Below are 22606 nucleotides of genomic sequence, written 5' to 3'. Positions count from 1 at the left end.
AAGTGACTTAGCACATACACAGCACACACGAGCGTCTTAAAAGAGATGACTTGTTTACTAATCCTGTTGCCTTTGGTGGGTAACAAAAATTACTCAGCAAAGGCAGGTTTTTTCTTTATGTATCTACTACCCAGAAGCCACCAACTTATTATGATATCCTTGATTTCCATTAAAACTGCCCTGCTCAGGAAACAAGATGCCTAATCATAATCTCTTCTCTGGCTGTCCCTGGCAGGTAAAATTGTGTTCTGACAATCCTCGTCCTGTAGTGAAGGCAATTCTGTGTGTAGCTGGATGGAGCCAGCATCTGTTACCTGTTCCATCAAGCTCACCTACGCAGTGGCACACAGTAATATACCTGCAATCTTTTCTTTGTTCCTCAAATGCTCTGAAGACCCAATTTAGCCTTGAATTTCCCTCTGGGAATTGGGTACTGGGCACAGATTAGATACATCTTGGATAGCTTTCTTCAGAGCAGGTCGCTCCCAGCAAACAATCTTTATGCACAGCCAAGTCAGAACTCAGTCTCAGCTCCCAGGTGTCAACTCCAGTCTACACAGAAGCTTCCCATCACAGTTCTAACTAGCAGACTCAGCTTTGCGGGGGGCAGGGGGTGGGGGGTGCGGTGTGTCCATGGCCAAAGTGAGAGAGTTAGTCACTCAGTCATATCCAACTCTTTGCAATCACATGGACTGTAGCACCCAGGCTCCTTTTTCCATGGAATTTTCCAGGCAAGAATACTAGAGTGTGTAGCCATTCCCTTCTTCAGGGGATCTTACCAATCCAGGGATCGAACTCAGGTCTCCTGCATTGTAGGCAGATTCTTTACCATCTGAACCACCAGGGAAGCACCGACAAAGGCAGGAGCTAAAGTGGGAACTTGGAGCCAGAAGGTCAAGGCCAGAAGAACAACCTGAGCCAGCACAGAGAATCTGGAGTAAATGGGTCAGTTTCTAGATGAGCCTGGTGGGCTACAGTCCATGGGGTCATGAAAGAGTCAGACACGACTTAGCAACTAAACAGCTGTATGATGGTTAATTTCAAGTGGCAACTTGACTGGACCACAGAGTGCCCAGTGCCCAGTCAAGCATTATTCTGAGTGTTTTGGGGTGAGAGTAACACTTAAATCAGTAGACTGAATAAAGCCGATTGCCTTCCCTAATGTAGATTGGCCTCAGCCAACAATTGAAGGACTAAATAGAGCAAAAATACTGACCCTCCCCCACTTAAGAGGGGGAATTCACATAAGAGAATCCTCTGCCTTCAGACTTGAACAGAAGTATTAGCTCTTCCTGGGTCTCAAGCTTGCCAGTCTTGAGACTGGAACGATTTCTTGGGCTCTCCTGGTTTTCAGGCCTGGGGACTGGGATGGAACTAAGCCATCAGTGTTCCTGAGTCTCCAGTCTGCTAACTCATTTTGCAGACCTTGGGACTTCCTCACTTCCATAATCACATGGGCCAATTCCTTAGAATAAACCTTATTACATAGGTGCATATATAGACAAACAGACACAGACATAGAGACATGGAGCATGGAAGAAATGGAATACCCAGCACCCTAAGATGCATGTATTCCATTGGTTCTGTTTGTCAGAAGAACCCTAACTGGTAAACTCCCTTTGCAGCTCTGCCTCTCACACCCATGACCACTCCCTTAGACCTTATAACTTGACCTGAAATTCAGCACCCCATTCTGACCACAACTTCCTATCCCTTCAGCTCCCCAAGTTCTTTTCAGCCACCACTCCCCTCTCTCTGACTCAGCAAGACCTCCCATCCTTGACCAACTCGCTTCTGGCCCTAACTGCTGAGGCTTCGGGTCCCTCCTGCAGCCTCGCTCGTTCTAGCTTCAGCTTCCTTGCTCTAGTCCGCCACGTTTACCTGGCAAATCCCACGCATTGGCTCCACCCCTGCCTTGCCTACCTTTCCCATATTGAGAGCCAGGCTGCTCAATACTATTGAAGAAAATCAGAAAACCACACCTACTGAAGCCCCTACAAATGTTGATTTCACTGAAAGAAACCAGTCTTTGGTTTCTCCCCCCTCTGTGCCTAGCCACTCATTCTCATTCTCTGATCCGAACTATGCTCTCACCTGCCTTGTAAGGCCCCCTTCCAGTCTCTATCTACTTTTCCTGGACAGTCTCATCCCCTGCCTCCTTCACCTCCACCAATCCCCTCATTACTTACTGCTAGGTCGTTTTCTTTCTTCCCACCTTTGTGCCTTTATGTACCCCTGTCCCTGGACCTCCGGAACCTTCCCTATGTCTGCAAACAAATACACACATCAACACCTGGAGAACGCCTACTCTTTCTTCAAGGCTTGGCTCACATGTTTTAAATGACACAGGTCAGCCAATACCTTCTGCAGGAAACCGTCCCTGACATCTGACCCCTCTTCGGTGTCCTGTCTACAGTCTCCTGTTAGCCAACATCTATTGCTATGGCCCTTTAGCCACCCTTCCCTTAGTAGTGTCTTCAACTCTTTCTTTTGGGAATGACTCCTCTCCTACTACGCATTCTGTGCGAGTCTACAGTGTCTGCAATCACAGTTCGCTGCCCTCCAGCCACATTACCTAGATCCAGAATACTATGATAACCCACGGCCCTAGGGACAGTGGTTGGTCTAAGGAGCACAGATGTACCACAGGCTAACCAGTAGGGATCTTTGCCTGGGATTGTTCTAAATGAGGCTAGAAGGGAAGGTTTCTCGTGTCTGGGGTCATGGAATTAGAAGGCTATGGCACGAGGGTCATTTATGATCACATTCTCCACTAAATTCTTACTTAGAAATTCTAATATATTCTTAGAATACACTGGGCTTCCCTCCACCAAAGCCTACTGTCTCACTGATTGGAGTTATCTATTTAGCAGATGGTCAACAAATGTCTGTTGAATGACTCTCACTTTGGGTGTGGCTCATCTCTTAAGGGAATACGGAAATTGACTACAGACAAACCCCACCTCTGGCTGTACTTGGTTTTATGACTCATCTTGCTTTGACAGCAGAGATGGGTTCACTTTGTTTATTTGAACTTTTGGAGGAAGAATGATCCTTCACACACATTTTTTTTTTTTTAATTTTTGGCTGCACCCATGACCTGTGGGATGTTAATTCTCTGCCCAGGGATCAAACCCCCTCCCCCTGCATTGGAAAGTGGAGTGTTAACCACTGGACCACCAAGGAAGTCCTCACATGCATCTTGAGGGGAGAATCTGTCCATACCTTGAAACCTAGAGACAGAAAGCTAGGCTATACTTGGCCACAGCTCAAATCTTTCCTTTAAAATGAAAAACCTTTTTGCACAAGAAACCTTAGAGTTAAAACGGTAGAAGCCATTGAGGAAAGCAAAACAAGGGTTGGTTTGTTTGTTTATATAGAAAAGAAAAGAAAGAAAACAATTTAGTAAAGTTGGAAAATAACTTATGCGAAATGAAAAAACTGCAGGCTCCAATCCGTGTTTAGACACTGAGTCACCCAGAATACAGTGACCTGATTATGTAGCCTCTCTTCCTCCATAGCCAGATCTATAAATTAGAAATAACATGTGCGTCCTGGCTGGTCTCACTAGAGCGTAATGAGGTTATTTCTAGGAAATGCTTTGACTTCAAAAAAGTCAGATGAAAATTCAAATCACTTTTATTATAAAAGGTTTCAATTTGATTAAAAAATCTTTGATGTCTCCCTTGTGAGTCATGCATATTTCCCACTTCCTATGTATCTCTATTATCAGCATTAAATATTTATTGTAGGTCTATTGAAATACAAACTTGTTCTCCCAGCTCTCAGCCCAAGGTGATTTCTAATGACTATTTAGTTTCTATGATGATGTTTTAAATTCACATTAATAATGGAAGAATCTAATGTTAAATTGAAGGTTATTATAATCAGTCTCCTTTCAAGGTAACTGAATGTTGAAAAGATCTTTTTTTTTTCTTTTATCATCCTTTCCTTAATTACATGAGAACTTTACATTAATTGTTGTTTAGGCTTTCTAGAGAAAATTTGTACAGGCAAATACAATGTTGTTGCATATGGAAGTCATCTGATTTACTGCCTTCTCAACATCCACTTGTATGTCTAATATACAACTCAAATTCCACATATCCCCCCAGCATGACTGACAGTCACTCCTCCACACCGCTGCTCTTCCTGTAGTTTTCCCCAATTCAGTTACTGGCAGCTTCATTATTTTAATTGCTTGGATCAAAACCTTGGGGTCATCCTTGGCTTCTCTCTTCTTCTCACACTTCACGTTCAATCAAATCTTGTCAGCACCACCCTCAAATATACCCCAAATCTGCCCCTAGCCTGGTCCCACTGGCTCTCATCCTTCCCCAGCATCACTGCAGCAGCCTCCTAACTGGTTTCTCTTCCTGCACCTTTGCCCCTTGGGTCTCCGTCCAGCACAGCAGTCAGAGTGACTCCACTGGACAAGTTAGAAGAGGTCTTTCTGCCCTTCACCACCGCCCTTTCCCACCACGCTGCCCAATACGCAGAGCAGAAGCCCAAACCAGTAAATGAGCACGAGGGCCTTTCTGAACTTTCTGGTCGTCCAGTTCCCAGACCTGCTCTGCTCCTTCTTCAGGACTTTGTCCTCTGAATTCTGTCTGCATCCTCCTCCCCCAGATATCCGCCTGGCACCTCCCTCACCGTCTTCTGGACTTACTTTACTTTCTGAGTGTGGCCTTTTCTGATAACTTTATCTAAAATTGTAACTCCCCACCTCCTATCCATGCTTTCCCACTTCCTGCCTTACTCTCCTACCCTCTTTTTTATTTTTTTCACATGGCATGTGGGATCTTAGTTCCCCAGAAGTGTTAGGAGCTCAGTTGTGCCCGACTCTTTGCAACCCCTTGGACTGCAGGCCACCAGGCTCCCCTGACCATGGGATTTTCCAGGCAAGGATACTGGAGTGGGTTGCCATTTCCTTCTCTGGAGGATCTTCCCGACCCGAGGATCAAACCCGGGTCTCCTGCACTGCAGGCAGATTCTTTACCAACCGAGCTACCAGGGAAGATCCCTAGGAGTTCCCCAGACCAGGGATCCAAACCATGCCTCCTACGTTGTTAGCCAGGAGCCTTAACCGCTGAACCACCAGGGAAGTCCCCCTCCTACCCTCTTCAACCCTGTATACAACCTCTTGCTATAATTTGTAATCTAACACAATGTTATTTAGCATCTAACTACCTCTCTAGGATGTAGAACACAGCAGACTCGACGAAGCAGATGTCTTTATCTCTTTTTATTCACTGTCTTCAGTGTCTGACACAGAGTGGGGGCCCAATAAATATCAGTTGTCTTAAAAATATATAAGAAAACCTTTAGCTCTCTTTGCTATAACACCAGGAATGACTCCTCTGCTCTTAAACTCCTGTCTTGTCAGGCACAGTATTCTTTTTCTAGAGGACATTTCAGACCTCGAGAACAGAAGAGCAGTTGTGGCCAAGGGCAGCTGTGTGGGGATACAGATGGCGCTTCGGCTTACATGTGGTCCCTCCTGATGGCTCTGAGTCTCTGTTAGGCTAGAACAAACCCCAGCAATTTTATGGAGAAATAGGAACACCCAAGCAGGCCATACATGCCAGTGAAAACTTCCCAGAGGAGATGGTTCCAGGACCAACTAAGATTCTGTATTGATTATTGACTAGAAGGGAACCCACCTCCAACTCACAAAGGATGAATCCAAAAGCCTTCAAATTATCTTGAAGGGCATGCTCATCTCAGGGCCCTGGTTGTAAAATGAAAACGAACTGTCCTTCCATCAGGCAGCGGCTACCATCTGACTTTAAACATGCTGGATTACCAGATCTTCTGATTTTCAAGAAAAGTCAGACTTCAGATTTCATGAGGAATCCCTCAAATGTAAAAAGCTGGTCCCTAAATTCAAATTAAAAACCACCACCACCATATGTTGGGAGCCAAACAAAACAGCTTCTAACCACACTCAACTGGATTTCAACCTCTGCCTTATAGGCTGGGGAAAACTAAACCCAACTCTGAAAAGAGAAACCTAGAAAATCTGAGCTTCTGCTTTCATTAATCTTCTATTAAATTCCTTTCCCACAGGAAACTGTCTTTGCAATCTTCATGCACAGGTCAGAACCACTCAGCCCTAATGACTTGACACTCTCATCTTAAAACTCAAACATCTGTGTGAAACTGTTCCTTCTATCTTTTGACTTGCTGGGCAGAGCGAGTGGGGAATCCAGCCCTGCCCCCCACCCAGGCCAGATTCACCATTGCTTGGCAGGGTCCTGAGCATCTGCAACGGGAGGAGTGCAGAATACCAAGAGTGGTAGTGAAATTCTCACCAGCAACAAGCGAGGAAAAGAGAATTCTGTAGCTACCAGAGTAGGAAGGAGTGGGGTAGCCTGTTTGTGTGTAAGGAACGCAGTCTCAGCTACTAAGTGAGAGGTTAATTATTACCAAAATCAGTAGACTGAGTCCCTCAAAAAAAAAAAAAAAAAAAAAAACAAAGCTGGGACTATATTTGATCCATCTTTGTATTCTTAGAATTGATCCACTATATGCCTGGCACGTCATAGGATCTCTACTGGGCGTCGGACAAAGGTAGAGAAATCACTTTTTTTAACCATACAACAGAGAAAGGGAAAGGTTCTGAGTCCAATCATAAATTAGTGGCCGCAAAACAGCCCCAGGAAACTGTGAGATGAAATTTAACATTTTGAGGCAGCAGCCTAACTTGCAATGTCAGAAGCATAGATTTTATTGTTCTTCTTTAAATCATAATGGAAGGGGAAACAATGCCAATTTTAAAACTAGGGCTCATATTTTATCAATTAAGAAGAAAAAAAAAAAAAAATCCAGTCCCAACTAGGAGCAGGTAGAACTGAAAACCCACAGAAATGTGAAAAAAACCATTTTACAGCATTGTTTCCCCCCCCAGACACATTTTCTTTTACTGCAATGATTTTAGCCAGGATCAGAGAACTGTTATTTGTTAGATGAAGAATATGTAATTAAAACCACCATTCTGAAAGAAAGGCTTTCTGAGTACTTTTTTTTTTTAAACCTTCTGTGACCGGGCTGGTAATTTTTTCCTGTCTCACACCTACTCAAAACCCAGGGGATTTGTCCCTGATGCTGCCATGAACATAATTACAGTACAGTTCTCTAGTGTATCGTTCAATCACAGCAGACAACTATTGATTTCTCTTTAAATTGGAATACACATAATTTTCTCTGGTCTAGGAATTGTTAAAATGCACTAAGAGACTAGGGTTTCATGTTTCAACTATGGCAACGCTGGCAGTGGAGTTTGCTTTCCTTTGTGCTTTTTAATTTTCCTTTTTCCTTCTCCCTCCAAGAACTGCAATAAGCCCTTTCTGAGCTGGAAAGCTCCACTGACTTGTTCCAACAAATTCTCGTTCAATTTCACACTGGGTCACACACAATCAGAAGAAAGACGTCCCCGTGACCGCAGGGAGAGCGAGAAGGTTCAGGCCGCTGCACAGAAATCTCTCTCTCTGCTTTTACACCGACTTGGCTGAACCTGGCTTTTACTTCTTTGGAGATAACTTCTGGGTACAAAATCTTTACTTAATGATCACAAAAGATGTTTTTTCCACACGTTTTTCTTTCAGTAGCAATAGGAATAACACCAAGTGTTTGCTTCCTTCTTGTTTATACAAAAACACCCTCTGACTGCTGAGAAACCACATTTTCATGGACAAGGGCAAAAGCAGGCAAGTGAGCAGGCCTCGCTGTGGTCCTGGATGTGCCACGGTCCCGGGAGAGTCACACGCCTTCTCTGGGTGGGCTCAGGTCTTCTGTCTACAGAAAGGGGACTAAGCGTCGCTGGTTATCAAACTGTGCTCCATGAAAGTTTAGGGTGTAGAGATTGGAAAATACATTAGTCCCTAGGACCCCCATTTCTCCCACCACACTTTAGCCTCAAGTCAGTTCTTAGTTTATATATTGGATTTCCACATCAGATTTTCCTTAGAGAAAGGGTTTTATAGTTTTATAAGTTTGAGAAAGAGAAAATCTGTCTTTGCCTATTCTCTCCTTCCGTAATTCTGTGACTTTTCCCTCTGATGATACACAGCCGCAAGCTCCACAATACACGTGTTCATGAGAGTGGCTGCTGCTAACTCGCTTCAGTCGTGTCCGACTCTGTGCAACCCCATAGACGGCCTCCTACCAGGCTCCCCCGTCCCTGGGATTCTCCAGGCAAGAACACTGGAGTGGGTTGCCATTTCCTTCTCCAATGCGTGAGAGTGAAAAGTGAAAGGGAAATCTCTCAGTCGTGTCCGACTCTTAGCGACCCCATGGACTGCAGCCCACCAGGCTCCTCTGTCCATGGGATTTTCCAGGGAAGAGTCCTGGAGTGGGGTGCCATTGCCTTCTCCTCATGAGAGTGGACCACTGTACAAAAAAGGAGCCTGGTGCATGCGGGATGCTTTTCATCAGTGTAATCACCTCTACTATCAAAAACATGAATTTACTAAGCCTCATTCATACACAATGCCACATGCGTTACTTATTAGCACAAAACTGGCAACTTCCATTTCCAATTTGAAAGAGTGATTTTGCAGATTTTGAAAAGGAGAAATCTTGATAATTAATTCTTTCAATGTGTTATAGCTATGAAGCATCGGAGGCACAAATGAAAAAGGACAAAGAATTTGATAACACTATTATAATGCAAACAATTAATACAAAGCAAATAAACAGTATCTGAAACCACTGTCTCCAGAGGCTATTTAAGCCTTCCCTTTAAAACCAAACAGGAAATTATCATCGCTTTATGAAAATAAGTAACCAGATTTTAGCACCCATTCTGGGTGGGAAGTGCCTCTTTACAGGAAAAATACCTACCACCCATTACCATAGGCATAGGAAAGAACACGTATCCCTGAGAACATTTAGAATAGGAATTCCAAAGAGCAAGGAGCAACTGGGGTAAAAATGGAAATAGAGCTCAGAGTGGAAAAACAGCATTGCACATCCCTGGTAGAATTTTCAATTCATGCTGGAAGAGAGCAAAGGAAGCTAACTGATGGAAACCCAGTATTCAAATGCACTTTGAGAAATATCCAGCAAAGACTTAGCAACAAAAATCATAAAACAAGAACAATCTCTCTTAGACCAGACCACAAAGAAGTAAAAAGGGCCCTGTTACCTTAGACATACCAGTTGGTATTATCACTAGGTCCTCTTTGAGAAGGAGCCAGAGGTCAAGATTGGAATTAGCACAAGTCTTCTTTTTTTATGCCATTATTCATCTACCTTGTTTACCAAACATTGTTACCAAGGCCAGAATGCAATTTTTAAGAAGCTACAAAGCTGTGAATCTACCCTTCCTTTTTCTCTCACCTAGTTCCCCCTTAATTTATCCATTTTGTGAGCTGGTATGGCCAACAAATTCAGAATTCAATTCTCCTCCGAGTTGTCAGATTCAGTACAATTCTTGATCTGTTCACACATCCCAAAACAAAAAGCCCAAAATGCCTCCAAACTAAGACAGAATGTGAGAAGATGCCTCCTGCCAAAAAGAAATAGCTCAAGTACTCAAGTTTACATAACTTTGAACACTTTAATGCAATGATTTAGAACTCTGCTAATCACATTCAACCACAAATAACACAATTCGATTTCTTTTCAAATGTCTAAAGAACTCCTAAGAAGTGATCTTATAGTTATTTAAAACTTATCATCCTCATGAGAATGAAAAAAAAAAAAAGATGTGCACCAGGTAACATTAACTACCATAGGGTGGCTGTCCTACCAGGAGCATATGTGGCAAAAGAAACGGCACGTGGGCTGCGGTCTGGCTACCGGTGGCAGTTCTGTGGCACCTGGAACCAAACAGAACATCCTATGGGGTCCACTTGTATCTGAAGTCACTTGGAATAGTTGTTAGTACTGCTTGCCAACTATTTCTGGTCCACCCTTTTACCCAGACACAGGATAGAATTGCCTTTTCTGGTTCCCTGATGGTGTATGGAGCCATATGACTAGTTATGGGGAATGACTTGTAAATAGAGGAATATAATCATTTCCAAAAAGGAGCATTTAGTTGATCATACAAGACCTTTAAAACTTCTTTCCCCTCTGACACAGTGGCCAGAAACATCAGTAAAGGAGACTGCTTCAACTATCTAGGCCCCAGAGTGACTCTGATGAACAAGGCCCCCGTCTCACATGTGATATGCGATGAACATCGAGCACAGCAGAGAAGTAAACCATTGTTGTGTTAGGATGCTGAGACTGGGGGATTGTTTGTTACTGCATTATAACTTTCACTATCCTAACAGTGTTCCACAGAGCTGGAGCTCCTTGGTTCAGCAGGAGCATTCATGGGAAAGGACTACAGGAGAATCCGGGAACAGACCCAGTCATCACTGGAAATCCTCCAAGGATTATACTAGATCTCACAGAGGGTTGGGGAGGTCACTCTTCAATCCCACATCCCTATAGAAAATTCTTCTTTTCCTGTGGCTTTTTTCTTTTTTAACTGAAGTATAGTTGATGCGTAACAGTATGTAAGTTACAAGTGTAGAATACAGTGATTCACACTTTTCAAAGATAATACTGTAACCGAGCAGGACCCAATGGGGCCTTCCCAGGACAGACACCTCGCCCAATCCTCTGCTGTAGCTCCTCTCTGAAGCACCAGATAACAGCATCTATGCACATCTCCTGAGTTTTTCAGGTGCTAAAGTGAAGTGAAAGGCACTCAGTCATGTCCGACTCTTTGCAACCCCAGGGACTACATAGTCCATGGAATTCTCCAGAATACTAGAATACTAGAGTGGGTAGCCATTCCCTTCTCCAGGGGATCTTCCCCACCCAGGGATCGAACCCAGGTCTCCCACATTGCAGGTGGATTCTTTACCAGCTGAGCCACCAGGGAAGCCCAAGAATATTGGAGTAGCCTGTCCCTTCTCCAGCGGATCTCCCCAACCCAGGAATCAAACCGGGGTCTCCTGCATTGCATGCAGATTCTTTACCAGCTGAGCCACCAGGGAAGCCCTTTCAAGTGCTAAAACCCACCATCAAATGAAAGAAATTAACTACTTGATGATCCTGAGTACGCAGCCTCCAGAACTTTCTGATGCCTAAGGATTGGTAGCGTTAACTGCCTGTTACCTCAGCATCAACCAGAGAACTGTGAACTAGCTTATCACATACCCAGGGATGCGACTCCCTCACGTGGCCTTTAAAAATACTCTACTTCGACCCTGTGGGATTTAAGGGTGGAGGATAGTGTGTATAGTGTTAGTTCTTCAGTCATGTCCAACTCTGCAGCCTGCCAGGCTCCTCTGTCCATGGAATTCTCGAGGCAAGAATACTGGAGTGGGTTGTCATTTTGATTCACCCATTCTCCTTGCATGGTCCTGCAATAAACCTTTCTCTGCTCCAAACTCCGACGTTTCAGTTTATTTGGCCTCGTTTTGTGTCTGGCACACAAACTCGTGTTCAGTAACAGTACTCCATTTATAGTTATTATAAAATATTCGCTATATTCCCCACATCGTACAATATATCTGTGTAGTTTATTTTCCATCTAATAGTTTGTACCTCTTAATGCCTTATTCCTATACTGCCCCTCCCTCTTTCCAAGGGTACCACTAGTTTGTTCCCTATTTCTGTTAGTCCTCTAAGGCAAAGGGACATTCAGGCGTCTCTAGGCCTTAAACCCATTGTCCTATTAATTAAACTACTTTGTTGGGATGCGTTTACTCCCTGTCTCCTTTCCCCCAAACACTCTGGACAATAGATTCAACTACTAGAATAAAAAACAAATCCTGCAAAGTGCCTAGAGAAACTCTGCAGTAAAAGTTCTTTGTAGCTTTCACAGAGTAGAGTTTGACAGCTTAATTCCCTTTACAGGACTCAAGACTGACATCACATGAGAACATCTTAGCGTAGGATATTTGTCCTCACAAAACATTTATTTCAGGCTTTTTACAGTAGACGATTCAAGAACTGTTTTTAAAAAAAAATTTTTCTTAAAGCTGATGCTCATGTTTTGATGAGGAGGGGAATTTCCTTCATTTTCTGTTTATAGTCCCTGTCCATTTATCATAGTACTGGATTGTCATGATACCACCTCAAACAGCATGTCTCCTTGACAATTCACCATAACCTTGGAGGATGTGAGATTTTTACACACTTTCCCCCAAAAATCTAGAATTTCAAGTTATTTCAAAGAACTTTGAATGTGTATTTTAGAAAAAAAAACCCAAACTCTTCCAGCAAACTAGAAACCATCAAAGTAGAAACTGTTTCACAGAGAACATTAACAGAAAGCTGCAAGAAAAACAAAATGAGAAATGCTGAAATACTGTTTTCATTTCTTTTCCTTTTTTTAAGCTGACAGTGTAAATGGAAATAACTTAAGCAAGACAATCAAGTAAACCTCTTACCTCGAGCATCCATGAGCTTCAAAAACTGTTCTTTAAATACAGCCATTGGAATAGGGTTTTATATTTAGCTTCTGCTTCCCTCTGGGTCTCCTCTTCTGTTACTAATATGTTTTTTAAATGCCTAAAACCTTTCTTATTACCTAAGAATTCCCCCAGATTTCATGAATTAATGCAAATGGTAATCACAAGTGTAAATGAGTAATTGGTAACACAAGCACCCATCTGTGCATGCAATTAACTGCCTTGAGCAAGTAATTGCCTGTTTTTACAAGAGCCTACTTAGAAATTTCAACTTAAGCATATATTTCAGTGAGTAATTCTGCCTGTAACACTAAAACTTTTACTTGGGACAAATACTTTTAAACAGCAGCCAAACAATCAATCATTTTAGTCTTAGAAAGGTCATAACCCAGGAAGCCACCCCCATGGTAACTGATTTGGTGAGTTTCACAGTTCCAGATGCAGGAGAGCAGGGCATTTCCCAACAGAGCAGGCCATGTGTTCAGGAGAGCCCAGAACAGCTAATCCTCATGATGAGTGCTCTCTGCAACTTTCAATTTCTGAAACTTTTGATAATTTACTAATTAATTCATTGAACAAATATTTGCTGAACACTGTATTATATACAAAGACCTCTGTTCTAAGCTTATGTCTATGCAGATTAGAATGAAAACATGGTATATTTTTCTCATAAGGAACTTACATTTAGGAAATAGAAGGCTTGAAGCTAATTATCCAAAACACAAGCAGGCTTGTAAATTAAAGGCTGTAAAGGTGTACCTGTTACCTTACCAAGCCACACCTGCCTGACAAAAAAATTGCAACAAAAAGCATCTTTGGGTCTGAGCCTTCACCAAGCTGTGTCCTTGGCCTCCTAATCCATGAAATCAACCAGTTTGCCTCCTCTTTGCAAGGTGACCCGGTTTCCTTGACAGTCATAACATTTTTCTTCATCAGCTACTGAGCGTGTTCCCCCACCACCACCTGCTGCCAAAAGCCTTTATCCATAGCAGTTTTTGGTCCTAGGCCAAGCTGCTACTTGCTATTGCCAAAGGCTCTGTTGTTCCTCTCATCACTGCCCCTTTGCCTTTCAATATCACCCATATACTAGCAACTTCCAAATTGAGATTTTCAGCACTAACTTCTCCCCCAGAATCCCATGCTGATGTATCTAACTGCCTCGTCAGCATTACCACTTAGGAATCTAATAGTCATGTCATACTGCATTTCCTAAAACCAACACAATCCTGTTCTTCAAATCATTTCCCTGTCTTAAATGATGGGAAGTCCCAAACTTTAACAGTCACTCTTTCCTCCACTCTTTCTCTCCATCAGACATCCCACCCATCAGCCAATCTTTTTACTCTACCATCAAAGGGATCCAAATTCCCCCCACTTCTCACACATTATTTCCACCCTGGTCAAAGCTGCCATCTCCTCTTGTTGGATTATTCCAGTTGCCTCCCATCTGGGTTTCCTGTATCCAACCCTCTAAACTTATCCTCTCACTCTGTCATTGGAATTGTCCTTTTATTTTTTAATAATTTTATTTACTTATTTATTATTATTAGCTGTGCTGGGTCTTCACTGCTGTGTGCAGGCTTTCTTTAGTTGCAGAGGGCGGAGGATACTCTGCACTGCGGTGCACGGGCATCTCATCGCAGAGGCTTATCTTGTTGCAGGGCATGGGCTCTAGGTGCACAGGCTCAGTAGTTGTGCCAAACAGGCTTAGCTGCTCCACTGTATGTGGGATTTTCCTGGACCAAAGATCACACTGGTGTCCCCTGCATTGCAAGGCGGACTCTCAACCACTGGACCACTAGAGAAGCCCCAGAATGACCCTTTTAAAAGTCATATTATGCCACTCTTCTGATCAAAACCCTCAAATAGCTTCACACCTCACAGTCAAAGCAGAATGCTTTTCAAGAATCTACAAGATCCTTCATAATCTGCCCCATAACTTCATCTTTCTTTTATCATCTCCTCCACCACCACCACCCCGCCTAGTCATTATGATTCAGCAGAGCCAGCTTCCTTATCACTTCTTGCTCACACCAAGTTCACACCTGTTCTCACCCCCTGAGATGCCCTTCCCCGTGTGTCTCGGCCACTCCCACACTTCTTTCAGTTCTCCTTACGAAGAGATTTTCCCTGAGTTCCAAGGTCATATAATCCCTGCCAACTGCCCACTACCATGCTGCCTAGCCCCTTATCCTGCTTTATTTTTGTCTATAATCCTTCTTTTTATGATGCACATTGACTTTCTACCTCCATATTAGAACTGCAGCCCTCTATGAGGGCTGAAGTTTAGTTCTGTTAAGCTTTCTAGCATCTCAGTACCGCCATGTCACTTCATGTGTGAATGAATGAATGAACAAATGAACATCCCTAGGGTGGAAGAGGCTCCTCTCCCCATCAAGAGTATGACTCTTATAAGACTTTCAAAAGGGTGACCTTGCTGTCTCAGTTTTCCGCCTCTCCTGCAAAAAAAAAACCAAATGGGACAATGTCTCCCAGATTGCCACAGCTTGGAAAGTTACTCTCAAAGATTGTAAGCCAGCGTCCTAGGATGTAGTCTGGGTTCCTCAGACCTCTTCCCTCCAGTTGATGTCCCTGCCTCTAAAGGAAGCTCCCCAAGAAGCTGAGAGAGCTCATTCTTTGAGGCTTAACCTCAACATTCTGGTGCTCAATTTCAGTCATCATTCTCTTCTTTTTCCCTCCCAGGCCAACCATCAGGTTTTCATGTGGTAAGATTCCTAATGAGCCCAAATCTCCTGCAAACCTGATTAAACAAATGAGAAGACAGAATTTTGTACAAAGTCTTTCACTCAACCTCTCACACTAACCTATCACCAGATTCAGAAAGCAACACCTCAGTGAACCCTGAGTTCAGAAGCTCAGATACTCGGTTTCTTCCCTTGAAAAATGAAGCACCATCTTCTTCGTTAAGTAAGTGAAGACGCTGAGAAGGTGTGACTAAGTGCTTGGAAGAAATAAGAAGGAGTAAAATATTCAGAATTCAACCACTTTTTAAAAAAGTGTGATTGAAAAGGAAACTCTCCCAGATGCTAAAAGGAATATTTTTAATGCATGAATGTGTGTGTTAAATAGACTATGCTTTGCCAAAATCTGGGTACCATTCTTAAAGACTTAACTTGATTTATTCTATCATTTAAGGGAAAGTTTCAACCATTATCAAACCTCAGCAAATGCTGAATAAATTCAGTATATGCCTTTCAAAAATGCCTCTTACATCTAAGTTAAAAGTTTACTGTTTAAAATTATGATTCAGAAGTTTAATTGGATAAGCATGTTACATATATTCTTTAATACTAATAAAATAGTCTGATACATTTTAAAGATAGATCTAGTAAATCACAGAGCACAATCTTGACATTCAACAAGACTTGAGGAAGAAGACGATAAAGATAGGATAGAATGACCGTCATCAAAAAATCAACAAACAATAAATGCTGGAGAGGATGCGAAGGAAAGGGAACACTCTTGCTCAGTTGGTAGGAATGTAAATTGAAATGGCCACTATAGAGAACAGTTTAGAGATTCTTTTAAAAACGAAGGCTAAAACTACCGTATGACCCAACAATCTCACTACTGAGCATATACCCTGAGACCATAATTCAAAGAGACACGTGTACCCCAGTGTTCACTACGCTTGCAGCAGCATGGCCGTGGGTGCAGCCTAGATGGCGTCAACAGGTGACGGATGGAGACGTCGAGGTACATGTACACAATGGACTATTACTCAGACCTGGAAACGAATGAATGTGAGTTAGTTGAGCTGAGGTGGCTGAGCCTAAAGCCTGTTACACAGAGTGAAGTAGGTCAGAAAAAGAAAAACAAATATTATATATTAACACATATATACGGAATCTGGAAAATGGTACTGATGAACTTATTTGCAGGGCAGAAATAAAGACACAGACGAAAAGAATGGACTTGTTGGCGCAGAGGGGGAAGGAGAGACGGGGATGGACTGAGTAGCACCGACATAGCCACACTGCCGTGTGTGAAATGGATAGCTGGTGGGGAGCTGCTGTATACCACAGGGGGCTTAACTCTGTGCTCTGAGACAGCCTAGAGGGATGGCATGGCAGGGGGATGGGAAGGAGGTGCAACAGGGAGGGGATATATGTACATGCTGCTGCTAAGTCACTTCAGTCGTGTCCGACTCTGTGCGACCCCATAGACGGCAGCCCACCAGGCTCCCCCGTCCCTGGGATTCTCCAGGCAAGAACAGTGGACTGCGTTGCCATTTACTTCTCCAGTGCATGAAAGTGAAAAGTGAAAGTGAAGTCGCTCAGTTATGTCCAACTCTTAGCGACCCCATGGACTGCAGCCCACCAGGCTCCTCCATCCATGGGATTTTCCAAGCAAGAGTATGGTTGATTTGCATTGTTGTATGGCAGAAAACCAACATAGCATCATAAAACAATGATCCTCCAATTAAAAAAAAAGATGGGATGAATTATTAAAATAGGCAATATTCTGTGTCATAAAAGTTTCTCTTCTAGAGCTTAAATTCTGGCCCTATGCAAAAACATAAAACATTCTCAAAATGAAAAAATAAAGCTATCTAGGAAAAACAGAAGTAAGAAACAATAGGAAGTTCTTTTGCAATAATAACCCTATGGTTTCTGCTTCTGTGCTAGAAAATCAGATAGTTGCATAAAAGCACAATTTACACAGGGTGCTCTGAGCAGTCAAATCACAGATTTTTCCCTTGAATTTTGGCTCTACAAAAAGGACATTAAATAAAGTTCCACATGTTCACATTTTCAATTTAATTACCTCTTTAAAATGCTAGAATTTTTCAGCCATGTGGGACTCAAGTACATTTTCAATCACGTAGGACTCAGCATTTTAAATCATTAAATTCTCATTACATCTCCTATCCTTTCTATATTTAATATGATGTGTTTAACTAACTTGCCTAAGATCATTTTAGTCGTAAAAGAGCAAAAATGAGAACTGCAACGGCAACTGTGCACACGAGCTGCGTGACCTTGCAGCCTAAACCTCTGTTGCTGCTGCTGCTAAGTCGCTTCAGTCGTGTCCGACTCTGTGCAACCCCATAGACGGCAGCCTACCAGGCTCCCTGGTCCCTGGGATTCTCCAGGCAAGAACACTGGAGTGGGTTGCCATTTCCTTCTCCAGTGCATGAAAGTGAAAAGTGAAAGTGAAGTCGCTCAGTTATGTCCAACTCTTAGCGACCCCATGGACTGCAGCCCACCAGGCTCCTCCGTCCATGGGATTTTCCAGGCAAGAGTACTGGAGGGGGGTGCCATTGCCTTCTCCGAAACCTCTGTGAGGTCCCTGTACAAGGAGAAGGTTGGTCCCGAAGATCACAAATCTCTTCCAGCCCTAAAAGTCAATGATTCCCTACTCTTGATTTTAGGCTTTAACTTTTATATCTCTATTGTGTTTCAGTTTAAGACTCTAAAAATTCAGTATCATTAGTTTCCTCTCAATGTACCTTAAAGATAAGCCCCTAAAGTTTTATATCAATAGAAGTCCCCAGTCATTCAAGTATTTATTTCTTTTACAATTTCTTAGAGGAACATTTTGGCATCCATGAAAAAGGACACTCTTTCTCAATAACCATACTATAACTCTATAATATTCAGTCAATTATGGATTGAATGTTTGTGTCCCTGCCCCCAAACACCATACCATTAATGTGGTGGTATTAGGAGGTAGGACCCTTAAGAGGCAAGTAGGTCATGATGGTGGAACCCTCATAAATGGACTTAATGCCCTTAAAGGAGAAGACATAAGAGCTTACCCTTTCTCCTCCTCTGTCTCCTTCTCTCTCTCTCTCTCCCTCTCCCTCTCTCTATGTCTTTTATCTCTGCCATCTGCAAATTAGGAAGTGGGTCCTCACCAGACACCAGCTCTGCCCACCAGATCATAGTCTTCTCAGCCCCCATGACACTGAGAAGTGTCTGTTGTTCATGCCACCCAGTCTATGGTGATTTGTAACAACAGCCCAAGTCCTGGAGAAGAGAATGGCTACTCATACCACTATTCTTGCCTAGAAAATTCCATGGGCAGAGGAGCCTGATGGCCTACATTCCATGGGGTCACAAAGAGTTGGACATGACTGAGCGACTAATACAACAACAAGCCAGCTAAGACACCTGCTGCTGCTGCTGCTGCTGCTAAGTTGCTTCAGTCATGTTCTACTCTGTGTGACCCCATAGACGGTAGCCACCAGGCTCCCCCGTCCCTGGGATTCTCCAGGCAAGAATACTGGAGTGAGTTGCCATTTCCTTCTCCAATGCATGAAAGTGAAAAGTGAAAGTGAAGTCGCTCAGTCGTGTCCGACTCTTAGCTACCCCATGGACTGGAGCCTACCAGGCTCCTCCCTCCATGGGATTTTCCAGGCAAGAGTACTGGAGTGGGGTGCCATTGCCTTCTCTGGCTAAGACACCTACTATTCTTCAAATCATGGAGCCTTCTTCTTTGACCTCTCAGCTTTCATTAAGCCAAACAATTCTGATTCTTTTTGTCTTTTCTCCGTAGTTTGCTTTCCTACACTTCTGTAACTTCCCTTCACCTTTTAAATTGCTCATTTCTTAAAAGCCTCAAATAGCATGGTAAGACAGAAGACTGATTTACACTAAGTGGAAAATTCCCTTGTTCTTCCTGCATATTAGGAATCTCTTTTTCATCTGAGGTAGGGAAATGTGGTTGTTTTGTTTTGCTTTGTTTTAATTAAATGCACTCAGCTATATTATTGCTTCTTAGCTTTACTTCAACATCAACAATTCTGGTTACTTTCAGTTATCATCAGTAGTTTTGTTCTCTATTTTCATAGCTTCAATTTCCTCCAGAGGTAAAATAACTTATATCCAATGATAGAACAAGAAGCTGGCTATTATTTCCCTATTATGAACTGAATTATTTCCCCCCAAAATTCATATGTTGAAGCCTTAGCCCTTTCAGTACCACAGAATGTGACTATATAGAGAGAGCTTTTAAAGGGACAATTAAGGTTAAAAGAGGGCATTAGGGAGGCCCCTACTTAATACAACTGGTGTCCTTAAAAGAAGAGGAAATGTGGACACAGGACACATAGAGGGAAGACACAGGCAGAAAATGGCCATCTACCTGCCAAGGAGAGGGGTCTCAGAAGCAACCAACCCTGCCAGCACCATGAACTCAGACTTCTAGCTCCTAGGACTGCGAGAAAGCAAAAAAATTTTTTTTGGTTTAAGCCATTCAAGCTATAATACTTTGTTATAGCAGCCCTAGAAAACCAATGCAGGCCCCTCTCGTGGTTATGACCTTGGAAGAGAGAATGACCCTGGTAACTGTGGTAACTGCACACACAAACAAAACCAGTAGCTGACACGGCATTCACCATCTTCTCCATCACGCCCAGTCCCACTGGTGCAGGAGGACAGACTCAGGTCTTTCACAAGAAGAGAAGTACCTTCTTCAGTAGCTTAAACTAGATCTCCAAGGTTTATCTTTTTCTTTGAACTCAAAGAAATGCTAACAGCCTAGTAAATCCTAGGTAGGCAGCTAAAGAGCAAAGGATTTTCCTGAGGAAAAGTGGGGCCAAATTTACTCTGACCATCTTTCTCCTAATCGTACCCCCAGTGGCCACTCTACTGAACAGAGAAGACTACTATTTGAGCCTAGTATCAAGACCAGAATAATCCTAAGGAGAGAGGATTACTCATCAGAATTTCATGAAATAGTTTAATATTTTGACCTTTTCATTTTTCTATTCATTCACTTCTTCTGGGAACACTTACTGAACAACTACTATATGTAAGGCTCTGCATAGGGGCCAGGGCTACACATGCTAATAAATCATCAATATGTCAAAAAGCCATACAGAGTTCCCCAGGAAGCTAGATGATAAAGATTTCTAAGAGAAGAGTGAAAAATCACAGAAATCAGAATTTTAAGATTCCAAAGACAAGATGCCCTACTATTCCAGGAAATCCAAGCAAACATACCAGATTGATTGGGCAGAGAACTCGGACGTGATGGGCAAACTAAAGTCACGTGATGCCTCACAGAGAGAAAAGATAAAGGGATTTCTTTTCCTCGGCCTCCTTCCCTCTCTGACAAATATGCTGATCCATTCCTTTGCAATCCCCCCCAAACAGACACCATCAATGCAGCCAAATTGTGTTTTTAAATGTGTTTCCATTGTTTGAAGCTTCTAAGGCCACGTAATCCCTGCTATTTTCTTTGAAACAGTGTCCGCTGGACAGAGGGAACCCATGGCCACACTGAGCTGTTAGCAGCTCCTCTCTGCTGTCTGGGTAAAGGGGGCTGGAGGCGGTGGTGGCCGCTCTGGTGGCGGGGGCACCGCTGGGAACACCGCTGCTTTTTCAGGCGGGGCTGTGAGAGGGCGGGGCGGGCTGCGACAGGAAGGGGGACGGTCCTGAACCCACTCAAGAGAGCGCCTCAAGGGCAGTGGTGTTCTCTCTGCAGGCACGTGATCAGGAACAAAGGAATCTTTATTCATCTCTTTCTGCTGCACTGGTTTGCTTTTTATTCCTTATAAGCAGCTGAGAAAGACCATGAGCAGCCCTTTTAATCAGCTGTGGAAGAGATGAAAAGGTTCAGAAGAGAGAAGCTATCATTTCTAAGAAGGGTTTATTCACACTGTAGAATAATCTTTAAAGAAAAAACTCTACAAGACTGATCTTTTAATTATAGAGGAATAAATACATCTGTGAAATCTACCAATTTCACTTTGGATTAAATACTCTCTCGTTTAAAAGCCAGATACGCAGTAAACAAAGATTTCCGTTTGGAAATGACTTCTCTCCCTAATGTAAGACATGGCTTGCAGCTCACCCGCTTCTCCACCCCACCCCCAAAATCCAGTCACTCACTATTTGAGAAACAGCAGGGACAAAAATACATAACATCTCAGAGATCAGGTTTGGGGTTTTTGTATATGTTGTTTGCCACCAGGCACAATCTAGACTCTCAAAACATCAGATCAATTATCTGTGACTAATATTAGGATCATGCTTTTTTACAGGGTATTTTTTAGTTTATTCAAAAATTCCAACACATTATCATCCCATGCACGAATCATATCCCAGCTCTGGCTGAAGAATACAAGAGTCCTGTCTTAGCGTTTCTGGTGTCCCTCCACCGCACTGGTGATGGGCACAGATATTCAAAAACCATCTATTGATTTAAAATGTCACTGTTCACAACTCGAGGAACTCCACCAACCAAAACATTTAAATCGCAGTCTCTTCTAGTTCCTTTTAGGCTAACAAGCGAAGAAACAGTGCCTAGCTGGTTGTGTCTTTGTTGATTTATATTTTATACGGTTTCTCTTACTAAGACAGCCCAGAAGCTATTCGCCCTCCATACACAAGTGGGCCAGGGTTTTCTGAATCCTCTTGCGCCTTTCTGCTATTTCTGGACCTTGAGTCAGCTCTCCTCTTTGGGGAATTCACAGACTGCTACAAATTTCCTTTTCAGGAAATCCATTTCTATTTGAAATTATCTCTCCCGGGGGGGAAGAAAAAAAGAAAAAGAAAAATAGCTAAAGGAAAAGAAGATCCTATGTGTTCTTAAGAACTACTTCTTTTCTGTCTATATTTTGGTAATTTTTCATACTGGCGTCCTTCTCTAAATAGGAGACTATTTACACAATATTTTAATATCATTTCTTTAACTTTGCAAATGGAGAAGGAAATGGCAACCCACTCCAGTGTTCTTGCCTGGAAAATCCCATGAACAGAGGAGCCTGGCGGGCTACAGTCCACAGGGTCACAGAGAGTCAGACACGACTGAGCAAAAAAACACTTTGCAAGTACACAAAGATGCTTTAACTCATGATGTTTAGACAGATGACTTCCCAAAGGTAGGTTGGGTCTTCCCATTATTCAGCAGGTTCTTATCCTAAAGCCTTCTCATTTGCATCTACTGACATCAGTTAACCTGTATTTCTCCAAAGGTTGATGCCAACTTTTGGTTCCTCCTGTTTGCAAAATCATCTTTTCCTCAACTGTTCCTGGGGTGGGAGGGTCCTGGAGCTCAGAGCGATACTTCCTCTACAATACAACCATGTGCCCTGGGATGAGTGTCTTTTCTGTCCCCATTGTTCATTATTCTCAGTCTTCCCTGAGCATTCAGGACCCCTGCTCTAGGAAACATCATCTCTTCAAAATAATCTCCTAACCAGCTTCCAGACAAGT

The 22606-nt window shown here is 42.9% G+C and overlaps 1 long non-coding RNA gene across 1 annotated transcript in view; it reads right to left on the bottom strand.

The window, feature by feature from the left end:
- Positions 1 to 15367: 15367 nt before the first annotated feature.
- LOC112584648 overlaps positions 15368 to 22606 on the bottom strand; it is a 107545-nt gene continuing 100306 nt past the window's right edge. Inside the window, exon 6 of the long non-coding RNA XR_006550695.2 lies at positions 15368 to 16167. This is a non-coding gene — a long non-coding RNA (uncharacterized LOC112584648). The remainder of the gene's footprint in view (positions 16168 to 22606) is intronic.

This window comes from Bubalus bubalis, chromosome 4, assembly GCF_019923935.1.
Source record: "Bubalus bubalis isolate 160015118507 breed Murrah chromosome 4, NDDB_SH_1, whole genome shotgun sequence".
Classification (NCBI taxonomy): domain Eukaryota; kingdom Metazoa; phylum Chordata; class Mammalia; order Artiodactyla; family Bovidae; genus Bubalus; species Bubalus bubalis.
This window is presented reverse-complemented; position numbering and strand designations above follow the sequence as displayed.